The sequence below is a fragment of the Podarcis filfolensis genome (genome assembly GCF_964270895.1).
Source record: "Podarcis filfolensis genome assembly, chromosome: 6".
Taxonomy (NCBI): Eukaryota; Metazoa; Chordata; class Lepidosauria; order Squamata; family Lacertidae; genus Podarcis; species Podarcis filfolensis.
The window spans coordinates 38370913-38386328 of NC_139609.1; the positions used below are offsets into that span (position 1 = coordinate 38370913).

Below are 15416 nucleotides of genomic sequence, written 5' to 3' on the forward strand. Positions count from 1 at the left end.
CCTTCTGAGGAAATGAAAAATTTAGCTACCTCAGATTCATAGCAAACAATTAATTAAAGTAACCCAAATGGATTCTGCAAATCCACTCTATTACAGATAAGGGAAGATTCCATATTCACTGAATATGCACCAGTCCAAACTAGATGTGGCTATTTGTTAAAAATTTGTCTGGGGGGTTGGGTGGGTTCTATTTAGTAAACGGCAAGTGAACTGGTGCTAAGTCAGATCTGGACAATGGTAGGGTAGGGAGTTTTAATCCTTTAGCAGTCCAAAAAACCATAAGCTCTCAGATCACACAAATCAATCCCCATAAAAGCCTGGGTGAACAGCAACACTGTTTTCAGTCAACACGGAAATATTTCCAATGCTCATGCCACAAATTACTGTGCAGATTTGCATGTACATTCACTTCTCTCTCAATATCTGCTCCCGTAAAGACACAGAAAGTGAGTGTTGAGGCAGCAAGCCACTGTGGCAAACTGGGAGTGCAGAGTGATTCCTTAACATCCTGCTTAACTCCCCAGTTCTTTTCTGGGCTTCCACAAGAAACATGGCACTAAATATGCCTGGATATACCTATATAAGAGCCAAAAGTTCAAGCAGTATATAGCTAGAACACCAGCATAGGTGTACTGAGCATGAAATATCCATGCCACATGGTTACAACTAAATAGTAATGTTGAATTTATTTAGGGAAATCAAGGGTTTGACAACACTGAAAATAAGGGAAGGAAGGAACTTCTAAAATTGGCATCACAAACACACACAAACAGAGAGAGAGAGAGAGTTGGATCCAGATGTATTCCAGAAGAAGAAATACTGGCAATGCTATTGTTCTGTAAACTGTTGCACAAGAGCCAGTGGAAGACCTCACACACCACGGACTTTCAGGGCCAGATTCAACTAGCAAGTCCCGCATGCCCCCAACATTGGCTCTGGGGAGGTCAAGAGAACCCCCAGAATAGCACAAGGGTGGAAGAGTAGGGAATCATTCTATCTGGCAAGCAAAAATGCTTGCACCGATGGGACAATTGCCATAGTGCTACATGGATTTCCTCCCTTAGTTTATTTTTCACATGTGTGAGGTCGGGAAATGCTCTTCTGCTTGTGGAAAAGGTCTATTTGCAGAAAAGCATCTCTGAATCTCATCCACTGTATCTTAAGCTCTTTACTTCCTTGTCAGACAATGTATTAATCTAGACAGGGTCCTTTAAACTTATTTGATTCCCAAAGTTCATTTGTTGCTCAAGGCATTTTCAAATTGAAGACAAGCTGGCTGTGTCTGGCACACACAAAAACCTACCTCATACTGGAAACTCTCTGGTCAATGTGGAAGCTGACTTTGAAATTTCCTGCAGAAGCAATCACATCTAGATGGGGTGGACTTTGGCCAGGGAAGATTTCCCACTGTCCCTGATGCAGATCAAAGTTGGGAGTTTTAGCTAAGTACTGGGTGCTTTGGTGCATGCCACATCTGGTCTCACAGAAAGAGGAAGATGCTTTCAAACATTTAAAACTGAATTAGCATTATGTCACTGACAGAGGGAGGATAGGAAAGGCAGATTGCAGGTGTCAGCTGCAGACTTTGATTCACAAAGGGTATATGGACACACACATAGTCCCATCCCATTGCAATGTTAAAGGATTGCCCTGTGGAAGGCAGCTATTATTTTGCATGCATGCCGATACCACCAGCAACCATTTCCCAACCCTGGAAGCTGCAGATGGCAGTGGGGATGCTCACAATGTGTGGGCTCCTATCCACAAGGCAAGAACTTCTAATTTTAAATGTGGTATGTATAGCATTCACTACTTGAATGCCACTTTCAACAGCATTCCAACAACGAATGCAAGATCAGTCTTAAACGGGAGCTGCTTACATGGGGTGAACTTACGAGGTCTGTAACATTATTTAGGAAGGAATTCAAATTTAATGTGATGCAGCCTCAGTGTCATGAAGTCCATCACTTTAAATCAGGAAATTAAACTGAAATTCATTATTCATATTCACAACAACTAGGCTAAAAATGAAATAAAAAGGGCTGCCCACTGTGAAAACACATTTTATTGCTTATAAAATAAGATAAAAATAAGAAAAATTGTTCTTTTCCATTCCCTAGAGTTTCACTTGGACATGGCAAGTCACAAATGTCCCATCAGTCATGGCTGCCAGTGACATATTGAAGACATTAGCACCAAGAGACCAAACAGGAAGCCAAGGCACAGGCCCAAGAGATGTGTGCTATGTTATTTTTCTGAATTGGAGGAATGTTATTTGCTTACCAAACCAGTTTTAGTGTTATTTACTACTTTGAAGGAATTGAATCTCTCAAACTATTTTATGGATTTAGCCAAGCAATTAGAAATAATAGGTAAAGTCTGCAAAAGCTTCAGTGCAGTAATACACACTGCATTACGTGCAATCTCTACTTGGGTAATCTGAATTACATAGCGCACACTTCTAATTAGCCAGGTTGACTGCAAAATTGTATGTGCTCAGTTCAAAAAATGTTGCAATTCTCAGCAGGGGTACAAAGAAAGCAGTCAAACGCTGCACACTGCCCAATCTAAAGCAAACCTATTGCAAGCATCTGTCTTGAAAGAATAAATAAAGCAGATGCCCCCCTTCTTCTCATTCAATGCTACAATAAAAAATAGAGGACCCAGAGAAGAAGGGTGCAAGAACAGTGACAATAATAGCCATGCGTACTATTTCTAAAATTCAGAGGATGAGATGTTCTCTTAATAACCCTCATACAGACTTCCTGCTTGTCAAACGTTCTGTAATGAGGAAGCTCACCAATGGTGAACAAGTTGCTGGAAAGAAACAGTTCATCCACTAATACCAACATTCCCCCTCAATTGCCGAGCCAGAGGGACAGTTGGGCACATTCTCAGTTGTGTTTTTATTTCACTTGTGCATGAAGTAATAGCTATGATGGTTTTTTTTCCACAATTCAATTTCCAAAGTTTCATCAGTGTAACAACTTTGTCTCCATGTATCCACACTTTCCTGTACTCTTTCAGCCCCAATCTACTTTGTCTACAGGCTGTAGCCATAAAGCTGTTGTTGCCATGCTGCACCATAACTGTTGTTTGTTGGCAGTGTTACCATGGATATTGTGACACTGGCTGTAAAAATTGTTACGTTCTCTCCAATTGTTCATGTGCTGGACATTTTGCAGTTAGCTAAACGACTGATCAAAACAGGAAATTTGAAACATAATTTTAGGCATATGCAGCATCCCCCCCCCCCGAAACAAATCAGAAAAGATAGGTCCTCTGCAATATCCCTGAAGTTTTGACAGAATCAAAATTGCAAAACTTAGATACATTTTGAGCTAGCACAAATGCATTAGAAAATGCATGTGCCTAGCAACATGTGAGCTTGAAGACTCACAAGGGAAGACAGTCAAGAAGACAGGACCTTGGACAGCTCTAAATGGCCCTGCTAAACCAGCCACAGGAGATGCTACAACTGCAGGGAGTGTTAACTAAAGTGTTATGTAGCCTAACCAGACCGGAAGTGCTGTAAGCTTTGCTTCAGGAGCAGCTGGCTGGTCAGCCAAACAGCCCTTGCCTTATTTTGAGTTCTGTGAGGCTGGGGAGGCAGGAGTACTGCAGAGGACCCACCCTCTGAATCACAGGATGGTGGCAATGGTCTACTTGAGAAAGTTGCTGTCATGAGTTCCACAGCGATGCCTTAAAGAGGGCAGTTGGGATGACAAGAAGGAATGGGAGATGCTCAGAGAACTCTGACCTCGGGAAAGGTCCTAGCAGGTTGGGGGATGGAAATATGGGACCCTAGAAGGACTCTGGCCCAGGAGAGGGTCCCAACAGCTTGGAAGGTGGAGATCCAGAACCAAGGAAGAGGCCTAGCAAGGTAGCAAGAGAACAGCCTGCACCCCGCAACACAGGACACCCCAAGTGCAATGTCACAGGCCACTAAGCCAACTGGCACCTTTCCATGTCAGTGAAACACCTTCTGGGGAGGCACCTGGTGATAAGTCTGACAGCAAGTTAGCTCCATCAGCGTCACTTCCATCTCCAAGGACATGGAGGTGACACCACAAACAAACCATACAAGCCCAGCCTTGATGGAGGACTACCCATTTATTTATCCAGACCTGAGGCTTGGGCCATCCGCTGCACAAATAGCTGTGCCTGTCCTGCTCTTCAAAAGGGGGCATGTCAAATGTTGCATCAACCTCTTAGCTAAGTCTACTCATGCACTGTCATGCTCTGCTGTGCTTTACTAGCTTGTAACCTGTAGACCCATTGGAATACTGTGCTGACTTCATTAATACAGCCTTTAATACCTCCAGTCATGTTGACAGTTTGAGATCTGAGGAGGAGAGTCAGAGTCGGGACAGCTGCCTCAAGCTCATCAGAGCCTTCTGCTATCCACTGAAAGGTCCCTCAGTCACAACAATGGCACACAACTATAGCTGAAACCGAATTTCAAGGCAGCCACTCTTCATCTGAAATGTGGTAAGATTATGCATTTGTTTTTAAATCAAGCCTGTGTTAAATTTTAGCAACCTCAGGATGTTTGACATACCATATTCATAAAAATTAAACATAAACCATGAAATTTAATACAGGAGTGTACATGATAGAATTGTAGCTAAAGCACAGCTGAAGTCCACAAAACAGCTAAAAAACCCCAAATACCCATAAAACCATTGTCATTAAAACACAGTTAAAAAGCAATAGAACTTTTGAAACAAGGTATAGACGACTAAATTACATGTTTAAAAAACAATTTTTTCAACAGCAAAAGAGACTTTATATTTCCAGCCTGAAGCTATAATCCAATAACCATACATCAGTTTTGAATGAATGAATTTGTTGTTGTTTAGTCGTGTCCGACTCTTTGTGACCCCATGAACCAGAGCACGCAGTTTGGTCAAACTCATGTTCGTAGCTTCGAGAACACTGTCCAAGCATCTCGTCCTCTGTCATCCCCTTCTCCTTGTGCCCTCAATCTTTCCCAACATCAGGGTCTTTTCCAGGGAGTCTTCTCATCTCATGAGGTGGCCAAAGTATTGGAGCCTCAGTTTCAGGATCTGTCCTTCCAGTTTCCTTAAGAATGGATAGGTTTGATCTTCTTGTAGTCCGTGGGACTCTCAAGAGTCTCCTTCAGCACCATAATTCAAAAGCATCAATACTTTGGTGATCCGCCTTCTTTATGGTCCAGCTCTCACTTCCATACATCACTACTAGGAAAACCATAGTTTAACTATACGGACCTTTGTTGGTAAGGTGATGTCTCTGCTTTATAAGATGCTGTCTAGGATTGTAATCGCTATTCTCCCAAGAAGCAGGCATCTTTTAATTTCGTGACTGCTGTCACCATCTGCAGTGATCAAGGAGCCCAAGAAAGTAAAATCTCCCACTGCCTCCATTTCTTTCCCCTTCTATTTGCCAGGAGGTGATGGGACCAGTGGCCATGATCTTAGTTTTTTTGATGTTGAGCTTCAAACCATATTTTGCTCTCTCCTCTTTCACCCTCATTAAGAGGTTCTTTAATTCCTCCTCCTCACTTTCTGCCATCAAAGTTGTGTCATCTGTATATCTGAGGTTCTGGATGTTTCTTCCAGCAATCTTAATTCCGGTTTGGTTTCATCCAGTCCAGCCTTTCACATGAAGAATTCTGCATATAAGTTAAATAAGCAAGGAGACAATATATAGCCTTGTCTTACTCTTTTCCCAATTTTGAACCAATCTGTTGTTCCATATCCAGTTCTAACTGTAGCTTCTTGTTCCACATAGAGATTTCTCAGGAGACAGATGAGGTGATCAGACCCTCCCATTCTTTTAAGAACTTGCCATAGTTTGCTGCGAATGAATAGAGAGATGGAGATGGAAGCAACTGTACCTCTGAAGGGAAGGCATTCCACAGATGAGATACCACCACAGAGAAGATGATACCCCTTCACAGTGGATCTGACATGAACCATAGATACTGTATGTGAATTTGTTTTTCACTATCAATATTCCGACTGATATTTCCCAACAAACTTTAAAAAAACAAAACAAAAAAAACCCAACCACCATTAATGACATATCAGCATGTATGTAGCATTTCTTTAACATCAACAGGAACTGGAAACTTTTGATTAATTATGTTTTAAAATCCAGTCCATTCCTATGCTGAATTTGAAGAAATGGGGTGGCATCCAACTAGGTCATACTCAGAGCAGACCCACTGAAATCAATGGGTGAGTGAAGAAGTTATACTCTATTTCAGAACAGCCTTAGATGAAACAGCACTAAAATATAAGTGGGTCTTTCAGCAATAGTTCAAATATCAAATTAGTCACCAATGATCAAATGCAAACCATACAAGAGTGGGAACACATCCAATAGTACTGGCACTAAATGGCAAGTGAAAACATAAACTTCGTTTTATTATTTATTTCTTTATACCCCCACACATCTGGCTGGGTCTTCTTCAATTTATCTATTAACAGGACAAAAAGCTTGTGAAATAAAAACATCAACAGCTGTTAGTTAACATGAAATGGGAACAGACTACTGTGCACACCCAAACTATCTTTAAAAATAAACAGCTGTTTTTGAATATTAAATAAATGCCTCCAAAGCATAACATCCTACTAATAATGCATATGGATATAGTGCATATGGCTATGTGTTCTGATTTTCATAACTAACTATATGGATCTCCTATTAATTTCTTTGAGAGCTAGAAGTCACTCCACACTCCTAAAAATTGGGTCCTCCATATAATTAGCTTTTTCTTAATTTGAAATGTGGCTGTATATTACAAAAAGTGTTCTGAAAGAAGTAAAGGCCTTAAGAACAAAGCAAGACTTCTGCTTGTAGCTTGATCCTTTCCCCCCCCCCCCCCTGGAAACAAATCCCACAATATTAAATGGGACTCACTCAAGACAAGTATGGATGACTGCACCATTAACTTTAGAAAGCTATGTAATTTCCCCAATTATTCTCTACATGCTCAGCAGAACACCGAGTTCCCCATTCTGTTGCTTTAAGAACTGCACAAGAATATGAGAGCGAGAGTGGGGCTTGTTAAAAATCATCTGCTGCAGGGTATTAGTATTTATTGTAAGCATGTAGTGGTATGTATTTTTGCTGTTGTGCCACGTTTAGGAGGAAAAGTAGCATACAAGTTAAAATAATAATAATACAAACAAAGCAAATATGCATTCAAGATACCTCGGGGATGCACCAATAAAAGTGAAGGAGTAACATACCGCAAAATGCTATACGTGTTTACTCAGAAGTATATCCCATTGTTTTCAGCAGGAATTACTCCCTAGTTTTCAGCATAGCAGCCTTACACTTCTATCAATAAGTATTATCCAACACCAATAGCAGGCCAACCTTGAATAGACTAAGGTAGATAGAGAAATTCTGTAAGCTGTGAAACAAGGGAGCCACATCCCTGGAATTGGAGTAATCGATTCACAGGTTTGTCACACATACATGATTACAGAGTTGGCAGACACTTACCAAGAAACAACTATTTTCATGTTACATAAGTAGTCCATGAAACTTCCATGGTTGCTTCCAGATGAGGTGCGCATTCATCCCAACTGGTTTCCACAAAGTTTGTGAAAGATTACATGATGTCCAACCTTTATTGATCATTCATTCTTATTTGTTTGTGGGGATGTTACGCAACATCAGGTCAAACAATTGTTATTCCACATTTTACAGTGCATTTCCCCATCACTTGTGACAAAAAAAGACTTGTATTTCCCCCCTCTCTGAAGTGGCTTCATTGCGCAAGAGCACCACATCCACTTTAAATGTACAACTTGAACTTACTGATATGCACTTTAATCCCATCCACAAATTAGCAACAGACTGGAAGCACCCCATGCTAAGGTAATTTGGAGGGTTGGTTCACATTTAACATCCAAACATGGCCTGGCATCAACAGGCTCTATGCTCAGGGTTGGCAGGCTGAGAGAAAACTTCAGCACTTCGTCTTCCACCTGCATGCTATGTTTTAATCCATTATTTCCACTTTTGTGTAAAATGTGGTTTACCACTGGGTGACAAACCAGAAAACTGTGGTTTGTATAACTCCTCCAAACTAGTAGGAGAAATCATTGTTTGATCCTGATTTGCAATCCTAGTTTTGAGGTATTTTCCAATCCACAGTTCATGCTCATAGCTTTTTGGGTGCAACAAGTGTGGAATGATTTGGATTCTACATGGTCATGTTTGCATGTGACAGTAAGACAAAAACCTTAGCTTAAGAAACCAAACTGTGAGTTGTGTTCTGGTGCATGTATCCTGATCACTTCTGCTTTGCTCATCCCTCTTTGAGAAGGAATAGATTAATGAACCCAGGATTACCAAACCCAGGGTTGTGATTTATTTCTCCCTAACAAACAAAAATCAGTCTTAAACCAAGTTCGTTGCTTGGTGGCAAATCCAGGCTTGTGCTGCAATATGTTTAATTCTTTATGGCAAAAAATTACTATGCAAGCTTGTCAGGAAATAACACAGATTACAAAATAGAGATTTGATTCTTCAAATAACTTATTCAAACTGATTTTTTTTCATTGCTAGTGATTCAAATCCTGATTTGAATCAATTATTTCAGTGAAGCCATCATGAATACATGTATAAATAATCAGCATATTAAGTCTCACCACGGGTTATTTTGATACTATGGGCCATACCCAATGAAGTAGTTCTGACAACACAAGGTTGTGCAATAGAACTTCCCCTCCTTCTCCTCTTCCTGCAACCCCAATTTGTTCTAGGGTTTCCCTCAACCCTCCAGAGCAGATTTTGAGAGCGTGCAGGGACAGGAGGTACATAGGGAGAAAGAGGGGAAGTTCCATTGTGCGAGCAGAAATCTTTGCACTAGTAGAAGCACTTCATATATATTTAATAGATCATCACATATCATAATGCCTTCAAACAAAGACAGTGATTCACAGAGGAACAGGCTGCATATCACATTTAGACATAAATATTTTTAACTGAGTAGGTTTTGTAGACACAAAAAGACAATACAGAAAGGACAAGGTCACTCCCCCACCCCCACCCTGCAAAACAAAACACTTATAAAACTCTACAGATTAAGAAGGTACTGCTGGCTGAATATTTATTTTCTGTATAGACATTTCAGTTTTCCAACTGTCTACAGGGAAGAAGTTGATGGAGCATATAAACATTCCATTTTGGCAAGCTTCTAGAATTGGTCTGACAACTATGAAAAAGCTCCTCACTTTCAGGTCATTTGCTTCCTTAAGAAGTATCTTCTGGCACTAAGCAGAGAATACACAAAGTACAAAAAAACCACAACTTCACTATGTCAGTCTACCACCACCATTAAGTTACATTTACATTAAACACAACACACTACACTTGATCTGAGAAGCAATTGATTGCAGACAAAAGGTAATCAAAGTTTTCTTGACATACATAATTGTCTTCATAGTGGACCTTAGTGATAATTTTTAACATGATGCCAATATTATACTGAAAGTAAATTTGTTTTACATAGAATTTTAAATCATAATTGTTATTTGCAATTGTGGACATTACTTTACGGCTTGTGGTTGGCATCCATCTGTCTCGGAAGACAATGGAAGAGTGCGCCTTTAGGGGTGAAGTCAAACTACTGGAGAGTTACAGCGCCTGATGTAGCTGTAGAGACTGATATGGGAGAGGCATGTTTTACTGCAACTGGGGCAGATGAAGACATCCAGGTGTGCTGCTGCAGATGCACCAGGGTGTTTCTTCTCTCTGCACTCCTCCCAACAGTCATTCCTTCTCTGGTCACTGCTACAGATGCACGACTTGACTATCTCAAGGCACTGCAGTCATCTGCAAAGGATGTCCCACACAGCAAGACTGATATTGCCAGCCTTCATCTCACATTTGCAGACATCTTTGTAACACAGAGTCTGTCAAAGGGCCTGGTGCCTGAAGCCTGTTCCCTGTAGAGCACATCCTTGGGGAACCTGATCCTACCATCTTTTATTCTGTGGACATGACCAAGCCAGCGTAGCTGTCCCTGAGACAAGAATGTGAGCATGCCAAGAATATGGGCTTCAGAGAGCACATTTTTGTTTGAGACTCTGTCCTGCAACGTGATGCCCAAAATCTTCCTGACGCAGTGCATGTGGGAGGCATTGGGGCATTGTTCCTGGCGGTTGTAAGTTGCCCATGACTCACTTCTCTAAAGCATACACAATACACAAGCCTGGTAGATCTCCATCTTGGTACTGGACATTTTCCCATACCCTTTTGGAGAGGCGAGCCATTGCTGTAGCTGCCTTGCCAATAAATACATGTGTTCAGCTCAGCATCAATGAGGAGGTTGCTGGTTATGGTGGAACCCAGGTAGACAAAATCATCTACCACCTCAAGCATGTAGTCATCACTGCTGATGCTTGGAGTGCTGGCAACATCCTGACCCAGGAAGTTGGTCTTCATCAGGCTGATGGATAGGCCGAACTCCTTGCAGGCTTGGACAAAACAGCTGAGGAGTCTCTGTAGAGCTTCCACAGAGTGTGCTGTCAAGGCTGCGTTATCTGGAAACAACATCTCTTGGATAAGGATCCACCATACTTTTGTATTGGTTGAACAGACCCTTGTTGCTCCTTGAATGTAAGGAGACACCATCTTCAGTTGAGCTGAAGGTGTATGAGAGCACTGGGGAGAAGAATTTGCCAAAGAGAGTTGGGGCAAGAGCACAGCCCTGTTTCACGCTGTCATACTGTTTGGTGCTGCATTTGTTATCGTTGAAGGATATAATCATCTTGTGAAGCTTATACAAAATAAACTTAAATCAAAAATTGAAAGTTCTGTATAAAAATTCCTGCAGAACACAATTTGTATCTTTATTCGATTGATCTCTACACTAAACCTCATTCTCTTAATTCAAGGCAAGAATCCAATGGCTTAGCATGCAGAATAGGGTTTTTCAAAAACCTTTTAGCAGACCTCCATGCCATAGAAAACTACTTGCAATTATTTATTTATTTATTTATACATACATACATACCCCGCCCATCTGGCTGAGTTTCCCCAGCCACTCTGGCGGCTCCCAGTCGAGTGCTAAAAACCATACAGCATTAAATATTAAAAACTTCCCTAAACAGGGCTGCTTTCAGATGTCTTTTAAAAATAAGATAGCTGCTTATTTCCTTGACATCTGATGGGAGGGCGTTCCACAGGGCGGGCGCTACTACCGAGAAGGCCCTACTTTTCAAACTACCCTCATTTTCAAACGTAGTTCACCATGTGACACAGGATTATGTTGTCAGGGGGCAGGGGACATAGCCCAAAACTTCCTTAGCTGTGCAGAACTAGTTATATGGTACTATGGTCAATGTCTCTTAGTTTGATGCAAGGTCAGTTCTTGCCCTATTTGCTGTGGTCTCAAGGCATTCGAAGTGAATGTGTGATGAAAGCCACCATGTCCCATGTGCAAGCATTCCCCATAAATGTCTGAAGGGGCCTTATAACTGTGTTCAGCTGAACATTGTTAGAACAGGGCACAGGGCAAATTAGGGGTAGAATGCATGCGCCCGTGCCTCTGTCACACATTCTTCCCCACGCCATGCAGGGCTTCTGCCCCTCATAGCCTTCAAATATCTGGAATTCACTATTTGCTGGTATTTGTTATTGTTTAGGGTTGTCATGTGTCCTCTTTTTCCAGGACACATCCTCTTTTTCAGGGGTAAAATTTCTGTCTGGGCAGATTTTTAAAATTTGCCAAAATGTCTCTGGCTATACTTTCTGGATGAGACATAGACATAACTAGTGGCTGAAGACTTGCTTTCCTCTTCTCTTCTCCTGCCCCCCCCCCCAGCAATATATCACAGCTTCTATAGCCTGCATATATTTGGGGTATTTAAAATTAGAGTCATCATGGCATTCTCTTTTTTGCTCTTCAAAATATGGCAACCCTATTGTTATTTGTTAATGCTTTCTACTTTTTAACCTACTTTTATTAAATATTTTCTCTCAAATGTTTACAAATTAACTCTCTGCTATACAGATTTGCTACAGGAAGAAATCTTGTCTAGTCTTAATTGTACTTGTAGGCGCTGCAGTCATGATCCAAAAAGATGTAAAACAAATGAAGCAAGTCTTTGAAGAGCAGCACCTCTCATAATTTTATGCACACTGTGAGTAAGCTGTTCTGGGCACAGTGCAACTTCTGAGTAAATCTATGTGGCATAGGGGTCAGCTATCCTATAAAAATGGATTTTTAAAATCCACTGGGTGAGCAGAAACTCTAGGAAGCTGCTTGGATTTCATCTATGTAGATAATAAATAATAAATTCAGATAGCCACATGAAGAGTTCCCTCTCTCTCTCTTTCATTACATACACCTATACACAAGCCATGGAGCAGTTTGCATTTGCTCTCCAAAATATTAGAACAGCTAATATTTCAAAATAATTTAAAATTGTATTTATTAAGCAAACAACCAAAGGTCTCAATAAAATGACTCTTCACCCTGTTCTGTGTCATGCAAATCCCACAAGGTTTGAAAATGAGTGGAACATTATTACACTAGAAACAAAACAAGTGCCAACGAAAACACTTAAGTCCTTAACAGTCCCATTGCATAACCCTTAATTATGCTATCTTTTAACAGCTACTGCATCTTTACATGACTGTTACAAAGTTAATGCCAACAACACATTGCTTGTGTAATTTCAAGCAAAAGAATATATAAGTTAGGAATGTGTTTCAAATCAATAAAACTCTCGTGTGTGTGTGTGTGTGTGTGTGTGTGCAAAGGGGCCATATTAGTTCATACGAAAATGAAAGGGGGGAAACCCCACAGTTGGGCAAGACTTTTATTAGTATCAACCAACAGATTTTGGCTGTACAAAATCTAACGTTTCCCACCATTTTTAAACCTATTTCTGGAACCAATTCCAACTGATGTAAATACACATTGACACTGTGGTAAGCCATAAGCCATGACTTGCTGTGAATGAGCAGCATGCTAGCGCACACTGCTGCACTGCTCCTACCTTTGTTTCTCCCTCTCTGGAGCCAGGAGGAACAAACCATAAGCCTTGGTTTACCATGATATAGGAACCAGCACTTGTGGCTTTGTTTCTCTCCAAACTGTGTCACCCACACCGGAACACTATCGCTCTGACCCAAATTGACAATCTGAAATCAACAGTACATTGTACCAAAAGCTTTTTAGAATTTGGACTTGGAGCAGCAACTCATGAATGCAAATCCCTGCACAGCCATGATCAAACTTGCAGCAGTGGCCTAGGGTATGGCATCGCATACACCAACCTACCTTGGTAGCTTGTTGTGATGATAAAAATGGGATAATCCCTGCCTATGCCACCAGGAGTTCCTTGGAGGAAGGCTAGGATGAAAATGTGGTAGATGTTGGGTCTTCCAACTGCATTACAGGAACTATGATAAACATGATGTGCAAAAATGCCATTGGTGCCAGATCATTAAGAGAGTTGTAGGTTACAGCTCTGGTGAGATTTGCAAAGGAAAACCTTACCAGCGTTCATTACAAGCTTCTCTTCGATTTATTTTTTTTCCAGGCTTTTTGTTTTAGTTTGCAGTCCTTGTCATGAAAACTTTTGAGAGAACAAGACAAATAGCTCGTTTAAGGTGGCCAAACTACCAAGGAGCTGAAAGCATCTTTGCCTCTCTTTTTCCAAAGGACAAAAGGAGCTTCACTGACTTATAGACTGAAGAGATCTGAAACATAACCTAGGAAACTCTACAATGATTACAACTTGCAGCTGTAAATGTCAACTCCGAGCGAGTTCCTCCTGTCCTCGGTGGTTCCGCTAAAACTGTTGCACGTCCCATTTGACAGACGACGAGGACAACAAGACTGACGCGGATGCGCAGTCTGGTCCGCGGCAGCGCAAACACAAGCCTGCCTCTATTGCCTGGCAAATCGTCTCCCAGCCAGTCGCAACACCTCACACGCTCTTCGCTTTCCCCTCTCTGCGCAAACTTCAGCAGGTCCTTCCTGCAGCATCCTTTATGCAGTGTAGTCGTGGCCATGTTTACTCCGAAGTAAGCCCTCCCTGGCTTCAACGAGACTTACTCGCTGGCCAACCTGCCGTCCCAAGCACCCAGGAGGCACCCAAAGTTAACTGAAAGTAGCCCTACCCGACCAAAATAGTAACACCATATTAATACCAATACTAATAATACTAATAATAATAACAACAACGATTAAAGCTCCTGCGAGCTGTGGTGGCTATAGCGGTGTGGCGCACCAAGGCACCCACTGACGCTTGCGCTCCCCAACGCAGCCGGTGCCAAAAGACCCTCAGCCAGAGCTAGCCAGGCAGAAGAAGGAGAAAAGGAAAACACGTACCTTTGCTGTGGCGACCAGCTGGAATCTCGGCCGCTCTTTTCACGCAGGGGGGAAGAGAGAAGGGGGAAGGAAGAAGGAGAAACTGCACCCGCTCCTGTGAGGCGCGCGCCCTTTCCCCTCAAGCCCCACGCTCTTCACCCGGCTGGCAGTGGAACCATAGCTCCCTCTCCCTCTCCCCGCCTCCCCCCCAGCCCCCTTCGGCCTTTATCCCAGCCAGCCAGCCAGCCGGTCAGCTCGGCGTCGGCGCCGTCTGCAGAGGAGCCTTGAGGCTGGCGGGCGCGCGGCGCTGGTGAGGACAAGCAGCGGGCGGGAAAATGCTGCAGCTTCTCGCTCGCTACCTGTGCGGCTACTAGCACTCCCTGCTGGGGACGCGGGAAGCGCCGGCTGGCCAGAGGCTGGGGCCAGCGTCACGTGGCGCCCGGGTCTCTCGCTACCAGGACTTATAACGCTCCTTCAGCCGGTGCTGGTCGTGGGAACCTCGCTCGGCGTCTCCAGGGACGGCTTTGGCCACCCCACCCGGGCACCTTGCCGCCAACACCTGCGCGGTTTCAGCGCCACCCAACGCCTCTGACCTTTCCCGCCACTTGGGCACTATATGCTCGTGACAGCAGCCCAAGTTGTATTCGGTGGAGAGCAGCCAGGGCTCCGCGCTAAGCTTTCAAAAAAGTTGTTGTCGTTTTCCAGAGCATAAATTAAGTACACATAATAGGAAGTTAAATTGCACAATACTTAGGAGCGTAAGGGGGGAAAGGACATTAGCAGTTTGGTACTATTCTTGGGGGACCTGGGCATTTCGTTTCTTAGAAATTTCGCACTGAGGACAAATGTCCACTATAGGTTCACCACATAAACAAGAGTTCCATTTCCCCTAAAAAGCTGCCCCTGAGGTGACTGTAAGACATACACTACTGTGTTCCATATTACTTATTCTTTCATTGGAAGTCGCCAAACTTTTAAACATAAAAACATAAATCTACACTGGTATTAAGGGACACAAAGAAAATACACAGCAGATAGCCAGGAATGGTGGATTATTTGACTAATATTGCTTGCGGTGAGAATG

The 15416-nt window shown here is 42.5% G+C and overlaps 1 protein-coding gene across 2 annotated transcripts in view; it reads right to left on the reverse strand.

Annotated features, from left to right (window-relative positions):
• Positions 1-15028, reverse strand: part of LEPR (leptin receptor) — a 58652-nt gene extending 43624 nt beyond the window's left edge. Inside the window, exon 1 of one of the 2 annotated variants that reach the window (XM_083621107.1) lies at positions 14354-15028. The gene's annotated coding sequence lies outside the window, so the exon portion shown is untranslated. Of the gene's footprint in view, positions 1-14206; positions 14231-14353 lie in introns of those variants that run through there. The other variant, XM_083621108.1, reaches the window with a different exon arrangement.
• Positions 15029-15416: the final 388 nt, after the last annotated feature.